Raw genomic sequence first — 11,373 nt, forward strand, 5'->3', positions numbered from 1 at the left:
CTGTTTTCCAGGCTTCCACTCCAGATTTGAAGCCTCTCCCCAGTTACTTCAAAGTTAAATTCTCAAACGATATGACTTTCTTTCACTTAGTATTTTTCGTCATACCTCTAGTTGGGTTTGATTTGGTATTGGGTATAAAAGACTGCAAACATTAGTCCCTGTTTTATGGAATTTTACTGCTTTAACTATGAGTTTTGAAACAGGTGGACAACAAGTATTATTACAGGGCAGTCACGTGGACAAGCCACATCACATTCATACGATTCAGTCACAGGACAATCCAGACATCAATATAGAACATCTCCTAGATGAATTCATGGATTTTCTCCAAGAGCCCTCTAGGTTGCCTCCCTTGAGACATTGTGACCATCAAATATGTTTAAAACAAGGATCAAAAGTGGTGGTCGTTTGACCTTATCGGTACTCACATGTCTAGAAAGGTGAAATTTAAAGACAGTGCCAAGCAATGCTACAGAAAGGCCTTATTCGCAGCAGTCGTTCACCATTTTCGTCACTAGTCCTCCTCGTTAAAAAATATGATGGTACATGGCGATTTTGTGTCGATTATCAGGATTTGAATGCCAAACTGTGAAAGATAGGTTCCCTATTCCTGTGGTGGAGAAGCTTTTAGATGAATTGCACGGGTCTTATATATTCACCAAATTAGACTTGCACTCTGGATATCATCAGGTTCGTATGCATCCAGATGACATCGAGAAAACTTTTTTTCACACTCATCACGGCCACTTTGAATTTGTGGTCATGTCCCAACACCCCATCTACATTCCAGGCATTAATGAACGAGGTATTTTGCAACTATCTTCGTAAATTTTTACTTGTTTTCTTTGATGACATACTCATTTATAACCAGTCTGGACATCAACATTTAGAGCATTTAAGATTGGTATTTGAACTGTTACATGCCCATCAATTATATATAAATAAATCAAAATGCTCATTTGTGACATCACATGTGGCCTATCTCGGCCATATTATTTCCCATGATGGGGTCACAGTTGATTCAAAGAAAATTCAGGCTATTGCTAATTGTTTGCAAACTATGAATACCTTTGCTTTGAGAAGGTTTTTGGGTTTGGTAGGATATTATAGAAAATTTATCAGGAACTATGGACCGATAGCAGCACCATTGACAAATCTCCTCAAGAAAAACTCCTTTATTTGGAATGATCAGGCCACACAGTCCTCCTCCGATCTCAAATTAGCTCTCGCATCTGCACCAATTCTACAACTTCCCAATTTTGAAGAGTTATTTAAGGTCGAGTGTGATGCATCAGTTGGGGGCATTGGGGCCGTTCTAAAACAACACTTTCACCCCATTGCATATTTCAGTCGACAACTAGCAGTACGACATCACAAATTGCCAGCATATGATCGGGAGTTAATTGGGTTGGCCAAAGATGTACAACATTGGCGCCCGTACTTATGGGGTCGTGCATTTCTTATTCGTACTGATCATTACAACCTGATATATTTGTTGGAGCAGCGCCTTAAGACTTCTCCTCAACAACACTGGATAAGTAAATTGATGGGATTCCACTTTAAAGTGGAATACAGAGCAGGCAGGTTAAACAAGGCGGTCGATGCCTTGTCATGACATTTGGAGACCCCGCCACTACTATATGCTATCAACCAGCCTCGTTTTATTTTTTAGACTTGATCAAGGTAGAAAATGTCAGCAATCCGGTTCATCTCGATATGCACAAGAATATTACAAAGGGTCATGGACTCTAGATGGACCATTCCTGATTCACTTGTATATTACAACTTGCGAGTATATATTCTACACACTTTGGATTTGGTTTCAGCCATCATCTTTGCATACCATGACAACACTCCTGAAGGCATCTGAAAAACATTGCATCGCATTCGAGCAGATTTCTATTGGCATGCTATGAAGACCTCCATTACAGCATATGTAACATCTTGTCCGGTGTGTCAACGTAACATGGCCGAACACTTAAGTCCCACGGGGTCTTCAACAACCTTTGGCACTGCCTCCACAGGTGTGGGCTGATATTTCTATGGACTTTATCGAAGGTCTTCCCCAATCTTCTAGAAAGTCGATATTATTTGTGGTGGTGGATCGGTTCTCCAAGTATGCTCACTTTATTCCCATGGCTCACCCATATACAGCATCCAGAGTGGTGCAGATATTTCTCGAGCATATTGTTCATTTACATGGTATTCCATAATCGATTGTTAGTGATTGTGATGCGGTCTTTACCAGCACTTTTTGCGTGAATTGTTTCGTCTATGCAGCACCAAATTGAAGTTCACATCATCATATCATCCTCAAACAGACGGCCAAACAGAGGTAGTTAACCACATTGTGGAAATGTATCCCCGATGTCTAGTGGGCAATCGTCCTAAAAACTGGGTCCAGTGGCTATCATGGGAAGAATATTGTTACAACACTTCCTTCAACACCACTTTACAGTCTACTCCCATCAGCGTTCTATATGGCAGAGATCCTTCTCGGCTTATACACTGTGCTCCACCCACGTGGACTCTATTGATCAAGCACTCATTGAATGGGACCAAGTGCTACAAAAATATTTTGGATCGCCTCCTCAAAGCACAAGTTCGTATGAAGGACTTCTACAACAAGGGACACCGGGATATCGCATACAAGGAAGGTGACTATGTCTGGTTATGACTCCATCCTTACCATCAACACTCACTACCGGGTCAACAATGTCATAAACTTTCTCCAAAGTTCTTTGGGCCTTTCTCTTTTATTCGACGAATCGGGCCATTCGCCTATCAATTGCAACTTCCCGCAATGGCTAAACTTCATGATGTGTTCCATGTTTCCTTACTTAAACCCTTTAAAGGTTCACCTCCTTCAGCAATCCCGTCCCTTCCTCCAGTTGACAATGGACGAGTTATTCTTACTCCAGTTACGGTATTGTGTGACCATCATATTAATGACCACTGGAAGATTCTAGTACATTGGAAGGACACCGAAAAAGAAGATGCTACATGGGAGCAGCTGGCCAACTTCAAATAGGACTACCTATCTTACGAGCTTAAGGACATGCTCTTTCTCCGTGAGGGTTCAGATGTTGAAGACTCAATAGCACATCGAGTAGCCCAAAGGAGGTGGCAATGACTCACTAAGTTATTTAATTTTAAATTTCATATTTTATATTTCTTTAAGTATATTTTTTCAATAATTACGTAATGATCCAGGTCGTAGGGGCAGAATTGTCAATTTAAGCCCTAAAACTCTAATGACGTCAAACCCTATTTAGAGGGTAGAGAAATAGATGAAAGAAAAGCATTGAATTAGGTTAAACAGGTTTTGGAGTCCTTGATGAGCTCTAGGCTTTGGGAGGTCTCCTTGACGAGCTCCAGGTATAGTTCTCTCTTGAATTTGGGTTTATTCTTTCTCTTTTGAATTCTGGTTTGCATTGATCTTACCGAAGCCAAGGGGAAAGGGTTGATTTACTATTTCGGAGTTCAATCAGAGGTTGTAGCCTCTCCTACGTTCACAGCAGCAAGAGGGAGCTTTTGTCCTTCATTCCGAGCAAGTGATTGGGATTCCTAAATCCCAAACCGGGCAGCATCCTCTAAAAGAGGTACCCGTAGCCTCTAATCCAGTAAGGCAGGATTAGGAACTCATAATCCCTCCTACTTTAACAACAACACCTTTCCAAGAGGGTCCCTACCCTCTCAGCCGTGAGTTGCAAAAGGGTTGAACCCCTTCCAGGCCGAGATGTTAAGCACCTAGCCAATACTACCCAAAAGACCGGCCTGTTAGGAGTTGAAGACATAGGTACTTAACCCCCGACCATAACTTCACACCCCACCTTCACGAGCCGACGACCACGGCGGCGCAACGACACTGGCCCAAAGGTGGGGTGTGATGTTATAGTCCTGGGTTAAGTACCTATGTATTTCGCTCCTAACAGGCCGGTCTTTGGGTAGTATTGGCTAGGTGCTTAACACGAGAACTACAAGGGATCCCATCCCTTACCCAAGATGGTTAAGAAAAGGAAACTCATTTTTGATCTTATTGAGAATAGCTAAGAAAAGGAAGCTCCTTTTCATCCTTACTGAGAGCAGCAGCTCTATTACAGTGTCGGATTCATAAATCCCATGCCAAGTTACTCGATCCATGCCTAGGGATCATAACACCCAAGCCCACACGACCAAGGAAGGCCCACATATCTAAGAGTATTATAAGATAGGCCACCAAGGAAGGCCCACAAGATGGGGCCAAGCATATAAGAAGTAGGATCCACCATGAAATCCACGAGCAAGCATCCTTATCACATAAGCTGGAAGATCAAGAAGGTCTCACAAAGGCATATTTATCTTGGTCACATCCTAGAAGAGTTCTAGTTTGAGTTATGTTTGTCTTTTATCTATATTGAGTTATTTAATTATGCTAGGACTTATCTTTAAGTGTTAGAGTTTGGGTGTAATTGGGACAAAGGTAGTTTTATTGTAATTGGACTCTACTACCTTCTTCTATTATAAATAGAGGTTCTTGTACTCTGATTATAATAAGTTAATGAAGTCAATGAAGTATTTCTTTTTTCCATAAATTCAACAGTTTATTAAACCTATTGTCATTTTAAAATAAAAGAGGAACATTACAGGTATAAATCCCCACAGGTCGGGTTCGGGGAAACCCTTCCCCGACCCGAACCCGACGAGGTTTATTTTCCTTCCCCGTTCCCGCCCCCTTGGGGTGGAAATGTCACCCCGTCCCCAGTTTTTCAGGTTGGGTCGGTCGGGTCGAGTTCCCAACCAAATTCGATTTGATGCCCACCCTTATACCAACTTTAATTGGTGTTGAATTTGAGACCTCATTACTAATATCTCAAGCAAGGTGAGAGTGTGAAGAAAGAAAAGAAGGAGAGAGAGAGCTCTTGGGTAGAGAAGTGTTGAATTTATGGCAAAGAAAAATAGTTCATTGACTTGTTATAATCAGAGTACATGAACCTTTATTTATAATAGAGGAAGTTAGTAGAGTCCAATTACAATAAAACTACCTTTGTCCCAATTATACCCAAACTCTAACACTTAAAGATAAGTCCTAACATAATTAAAAAACTCAATATAGATAAAAGACAAACATAACTCAAACTAAAACTCTTCTTGGACGTGACCATAAATAAAGATACTTTTGTGAGTGCTTCTTGATCTTCTAACTGATGTGATAAGGATGTCAGGTCATGGTAATCATTGTGGGTCCCACTTCTTATGTGTTTGGGCCCATCTTGTGGGCCTTCTTTGGTAGTGTGGCCCATCTTATAATACTCTTAGATATGTAGGCCTTCCTTGGTCGTGTGGGTTTGGGCCCTATCTTCCAACAAGAAGTGAGAAGAAGAAAAAAGAAGAAGGAAAGAAACTCTAAAGGAGAGAGAGAGAGAGAGAAGAGAGAACTCTTTGCTTTGATTATTTTATTCTGAGTTACAACACCTCTATTTATAGTAGAGGAGGTGATAGAGTCCATGTACATTTAAACTTTAATTCTCTACGACAAGCCTATCATGATAAGATAACACAATCTATTTAGAGGTCTAATATAACTCAAACACTAACTCTTCTTTAAGGAGGAAGACAGCTCGTGGTCTTATCTTTATGGGTCCCATTTGATCTTCAAACTTATGTTGATTAGGATACCAGCTCACGGTATCTTTGTGGGTCCTACTTGATATTCAAATCTTCTAACTTATACCAGCTCGTGCTTCTTATCTCCCAAGTAGTGCCAGCTTTTGTGAGGACTCTTCTTGACATCTCACGTCCTCATGGTGGGTCCCACCAGCTCATGCAACCATGGTGGGTCCCACATTGTAACATTCCCCCTCAAGTTGTGGGGTTAGAAAATATCGTAGATGCCAAGCTTGCTGCAATTGATGGACATAATTTTATGAGTGACTGGCTTGATGAAAATACCTTCAACTTGACTTTGTGATGATATATGTTTGAGAGATAAAAGGTCTGTTTGGAATTTTCTCATATGAAGTGGTAGTCTAATTCAATATGCTTTATTCTCTCATGGAAGACTGGATTCGATATGATGTGTATTTCTACCTGATTATCAAAATATAGATCCATAGGAGCTTCTTTGTAGAATCCTAGTTCAATAAGAAGAGATCTAATCCATAGGAGCTCACTAACTGTGTGTGCCATGGCTCTGTAATCTGCTTCTACACTAGACCATGTAACTACATTATGTTTCTGGCTTCTCCATGTAACCAAGCTCCCTCCAACCATCGTACAATATCCTAAAGTAGATTTTCTATCATCTGGGGATCTAACCCAGTCTGGATCTGAGAATCCTTCGATGTTGAAGTACCCATGATTTTTATAGAGAAGCCCTCTTCCTCCAGCTCCTTTCAGATATAGCAATATCCTTTCTAGTGCTTTCCAATGACTTATTTGTGGGTTGTGTATATATTGACTTACCACACTGACTGCATATAACATATCTAGCCTCATTACACAAAAGTAAAGAAGTTTTCCTACTAAATTTTTTTATTTCTCGATATCTACCTATTCTCCAGTACTTGCATATAATTTTGTATTTGAGTCCATAGGAGTTTCTGTTGGTCTGTATTCCATCATTTTTGTCTCCTTCAGTAGGCCAAGGACATACTTCCTTTGAGATAGTACAATTCCGTGTCTGGATTGTAGTACTTCAATACCCAGTAAATATTTGAGTAGTCGGAGATCCTTTGTCTTGAATTCAGTGCATATCCTTTCTTTTGTTTTTTGGATACCCTCAGGATCACTACCGGTTATAATAATATCATCAACATATACTGCAAGAATCACCTTGCCATTAGGTGTGTCTTTAATAAATACGGAGTGATCTCTAGAGCATCTATGAAATCTAGCCGGTATGAGTGCTTGGCTAAAATTTTCAAACCATGTACGAGGAGTCTGTTTTAGACCATAAAGAGATATTTTTTAGTCAACATACGGACTTCCCCTCAACCACATACCCAGGTGGTTGTTGCATATAAATTTCTTCTTTGATATCCCCATTTAAAAAGGCATTTTTTATATCAAGTTGATATACCTGCCAAGAAGAATTATCTGCCAGAGATAACAACACACGTACCAAGTTCATTTTTGCCACTGGAGAGAAGGTTTCCTCATAATCAATTCCATAACACTGTGTATAGCCTTTAGTAATGAGGCAAGCCTTCAACCAAACAACGGGTCCATCCAGATTGTGTTTCACAGTAAACACCCATTTGCAACTGACAGGTTTTTTTCCTGATGGCAGAGGAACAAGTGCCCATGTCTGATTTTCATATAGTGCCTACATTTCTTTGTCCATTGCTTCCTTCCACCCTGGATGTTTGAGAGCCTCTTGATAGGACGACAGGACTGATATGGAGGAGATAGAGGAAAGAAATTGACAACATAGAGGTGATAAACGATGGTGAGACACAAAATTTGATATGGGGTGAGAAGTGGAAGGCCTAGTGGAAGTTCTGGGTTCTTTTTTCAAGACAATAGGATGAGTATCATATTGTAGGCCAAAAACAGCTGAGGAAGATGGACTTACCTTGGTGGGATCCGTAAACTCAGCATGTGTGGTGTCGGCCAGTGTGTGTGGGGGTTGAGCAATTTCTATAACATGGGGCACAACCGGTCAAGGAGAACTTGGTACTGAAGAGAGACCTGGAGGGGCATTGTCAAAATAATAAGATGAGTCTTCAAAAAAAGTGACAACCCTGGAAACAAGTAAACATTGAAGAGTGAGATTATAGTAAACATAGCCCTTTTGAGTGTGAGAGTATCCCAAAAAAATACACTTGATAGCTTTACTGTGTTGTGGGGAAGTAACATGAACAAAACATTGACACCCAAAACCTTTCAAGGGAAGTACAAAAGGTTCATCATTTGGCAATAATTTTGAGTATGGGGATTTATTACCTAGAACGGAAGAAGGTAGCCTATTTATAAGAAAACATGCAGTGTGTTGGAAGATAAGATCAAGCCCAAACGACCAAGGAAGGCCCACATATGTAAGATTATTATAAGATGGGCCACATGACCAAGGAAGGCTCACAAGATGGGCCCAAGCTCATAAGAAGTAGGACCCACAATGATTACCAAGAGTTGTCATCCTTATCACATCACTTGAAAGATCAAGAAGGACTCACAAAAGTATCTTTATCTTAGGGTCATGACCAAGAAGAGTTTTAGTTTAAGTTATATTTGTCTTTTATCAATATTGAGTTACCTAATTATGTGAGGACTTACCTTAAGTGTTAGAGTTTGGGTGTAATTGGAACAAGAGTAGTTTTATTATAGTTGGACTTTACTACCTTCCTCTATCATAAATAGAGGTTCATGTACTCTGATTACAACAAGTTATTGATGTCAATGAAGTATTTCACTTTTCCATAAATTCAACACAGAAATTTCAAGGCATATAGTAGACTTCGAGCTATCTCAAGAAGATGACGGTTCTTCTAATCTGTTACTCTATTTTGTTGAGGGGTGTAGGCACACGAAGTCTGATCGATAATGCCATTTCTTGACAAATGGAGTCAAGATATCTGGAAGTATATTCTTTGGCATTATCAGAGTGGAGTACTTCTATTTTCTGACCAAACTGAGTGAGTACCATAGTATAAAAATATTTAAATATGTAAAGTACTTCAGAACTTTTTTTAAAAACAAATACCCAAGTTGTACGAGTAAAGTCATCAATGTATGTAATATAATACTTGACTTCGAAATATTTGAGACGCTCAAGGGTGCCCATACATCTATATGAATCAATGAAAAAGTAGTAACACTTTTAAGTTCTGGACACGGTGAGTATATAGTTCTCTGGTGTTTGTTCAGTTGACACACATTACAATTTAATTCTGACCTTGCTTTAAGAGTAGGAAAAAGATGATGAAGAGATTTTTCATATGGATGTGCCAACCAGTTGTGCCATAGACTTGTCTCGGTTCACTAGTTGAAACAGTATCTATTTGAGGCACGTCCTGGTATTAGAGCCCCCCTTGTTCATGGCCTCCACCAATCACTTGCTTCGTTACAAGATCTTGAAATGCACAAGTAGTAGGTGAGAAGGTTATAGAGCAATTAAAATATTTTGTGAGTAGACTAACAGATAAAAGGTTCAAGGAAAAAGTAGGAACAAACAGAATATCTGTGAGCGGAAGTGATGGTGTAGCAGAAGTAGATCCTTACCCTAGGACTATAGTTTGAGAACTGTCAGCTATGGTAAAAAAAAATTGTTAAAGACAATGAGATACTGAGTGTAGTAAATTTTTGTTACCTGTGAAATGCTCAGAGGCCCTGAATCAATTATCCAGGAAGAAAAGGAGGTAGAGAGCATACCTGAAGCGGTGGTGGCAACAACAGTGGAGGAGGAATTTGGAACATAACCCAACAGTGTTTTTATTTTCTGGAATAACTCATACTCATCATCGGTAAAGATTTTATTTTCTGTTGATGTGGTAGGTTGTTCCTCCTTTATAGCACTTAATAAGGGTCGACTTGATGAGCCTTCTTATAACATATCTTTGCATTGTGGACATATCTTCTGCAATAGGTGCATTCCTTGTTTGAATAGCACGTATCTATAGTGTGGCCATATTTCCCACACTTTGTGCATTCTTTCCCATTTGTTCTGCCATAACCATTCCTTCCACCTATTCCTGATCCTCCTCTAGAATTTCTGCCACAACCTCGGCCATGGTCAAATGATGATCCCCTATGCTCAGAGTATGTAGCGGATGACACTGTAGTAGTAGAGGAAGAAGGGTCTGGAATACGAAGTAATATGGCACATACATCATCAAAAGTAATGCGATAGCCAAAGAGCTAAGGAGTTGAATTTTAGCAACTTCGAGATATAGTTTAATGTTTGTAACGCATATCGCAGTGATTAAGGCTTCTTCTTTTTTGTCTTGAACAGAGACATCCGTGGAGGTAGGCTGAGCTATTTTCCATTCTAGAAGAAGGCCTATAAATTTAGCCAAATATTCATGGATAGTTTCTCCTTGTTTAGTGTTAAGCATTCTTTGGAGAATATCATATGGCTTGTGTAAGTTGTCGGAGGTAGAATACAGCTTAGCACATGTCTCCCAAATTTGTTTAGCAATATCAAGATGAAAAACATTATTGGAGATATGTGTTTCCATGCTATTTAAAAGCCAACTAATAACCAAAGTATCATTCCTCAACCACTTGTTATAAAAAAATATCCTCTACATCAATAGGTGGTCCATGGTTGGTGAGGTGACCAAGAAGAACTTTGGTTATAAGAAACCTATGAACCGATGTGGACCACCTCATAAAATTTGATACCCTCGCAAGGGTATAGTAGTAATTATAAGTATATCATTCTTGTTACTCATGTTGTCTACAACCATAATAAGCAATTTCAAAAAAATATCCAATTAATCAAGAAAAACCAAGTAGTGTTCTTTAACTAACTCAGTTAATGGAGAGATTTAACATTGATGCTAAATGATCATTATTATGATTTTTTTTCTGAATAATCACTTATAAGATGAATCAATATCAATCTTCTATATCAGAGGACTCTTGTTCCAATGCAAAGAAAAAAGAAAAAAATCAACAATCTTCTCATGAACTAGTCTCGGTTAAAAAACAATTCCAAACCGACAAAACTGCTTTGATAGCTTCTTCTAGAGCGAGAGTCATTCATATCCATAATCTCATAAGATGAAAAAAAATCATATAATCATCTTTAAATCATCTTCTAAATTTGGACCAATAACATGAAGTAATAGTAAGAATAATGAAGGAATTTATCTCACACTTTTTTTATCTTCCTTCACATGGAGCCTTCTTTGAGTAGTTTTGATCATACCTTCTTAGAGCATTCCTTTTCACATAGGGATCCTAAATTTGATGCTCTGATACCATGTTGAATTTATGATCCGTTTATTGAAATCTTGAGCAAGAAGAGAGAAGGTGAAAGAAGACAGAGTAGAGAGAGTGCTCTTGGGTAAGGAGGAGAAGAGAGAAACCGAAGAAAGGAAAGAGAGAGGTTAAGCAAGAGAAGAATTCTTCATGTGAAAGATAAATGTTTAAAACTACTCCCTAGATTATAATTCATGTAAAAGTCCTCTATTTATAGTAGAGGACGTGGTAGAGTCCATGTATAATTACACTTCATTCTCCTAATTACATTCAACCCCTAACTATTAGTTAACTCAACGTAAACTATAAGTCTATCATGATAAGATAACTCAACGTAAACTATAAGTCTAACATAACTCAAACTCTAACTCCTTATGAGGACGTGACATTTAGGATAAGATGCCAGCTTGTGGCTATCCTTGTGGGTCCCACTAGATCTTCTAACCAGCTTGTGGTTCTCTTTAGGAA

This window comes from Aristolochia californica, unplaced genomic scaffold, assembly GCF_029961685.1.
Source record: "Aristolochia californica isolate CCGP_79_NKW_82.1479 unplaced genomic scaffold, dmAriCali1.0.hap1 SCAF_1, whole genome shotgun sequence".
Taxonomy (NCBI): domain Eukaryota; kingdom Viridiplantae; phylum Streptophyta; class Magnoliopsida; order Piperales; family Aristolochiaceae; genus Aristolochia; species Aristolochia californica.